Raw genomic sequence first — 690 nt, 5'->3', positions numbered from 1 at the left:
AGGGCGGCGAGGCGGGGGGCGCCCCTCCGGGGGCCTAGCGCCCCCGCGCCCCGGGCCGCCGGTCCATGCCGCCCCCTCCCTCGTCGGGCTCCCGGCCGGGGCCCCGCAGGGGCCGCGGGGGCGGCGCCGCTCGGGCCTCTCCGCTCGGGCCGCTGCGCGCTGCGCCCGCCGCTCCCGCCGCTCCCGCTCCTCGGTGCCCCGCGCGCTCCGCGCTGCGCGCTGCTGGCCGCCCGCTCGTCCGCTCGCCGGCGCGGCCGCCCGGCCCGCCGCTCCGGCTCTCGCCGCCTCCCCTGCTCGCTCGCTCGCTCGCTCCGTGTCGCGCTGGCTGCGCTCCCCGCCTCCCCCGCCCGCCGCTCGCCCGCCCCCTCCGCGCTTCCCCCCACCCCGCCCGCCCCTTCCCGCCGCCGGCCCCTGCGTGGCCGCCCGAGCCGGCCGGGGGTTCTTTCTCCCCTTTGGCCCGGGCTCCTCTTTCTCCCTACAGAGGCTCACTCGCCCACCCCCACCCCCATACAAACCAAGTCCGCAGCCACCCGGATTAAATTAAGATGGGGTGGGGTGGGGTGGGGGTGGGGCCCTTCCTTCCAGCCCCTTGGCTGGCCCCCACCCGCCTCGAACAGACAGCAGGGAGTCGAGGACGAGATACCTGGCAGCCAGCGGAGGTCTGGCCCCGCGGCCCCTGAGTCCTCGAAG

Source organism: Bos javanicus, chromosome 17 (assembly GCF_032452875.1).
Source record: "Bos javanicus breed banteng chromosome 17, ARS-OSU_banteng_1.0, whole genome shotgun sequence".
NCBI classification, from domain to species: Eukaryota; Metazoa; Chordata; class Mammalia; order Artiodactyla; family Bovidae; genus Bos; species Bos javanicus.
This window is presented reverse-complemented; position numbering follows the sequence as displayed.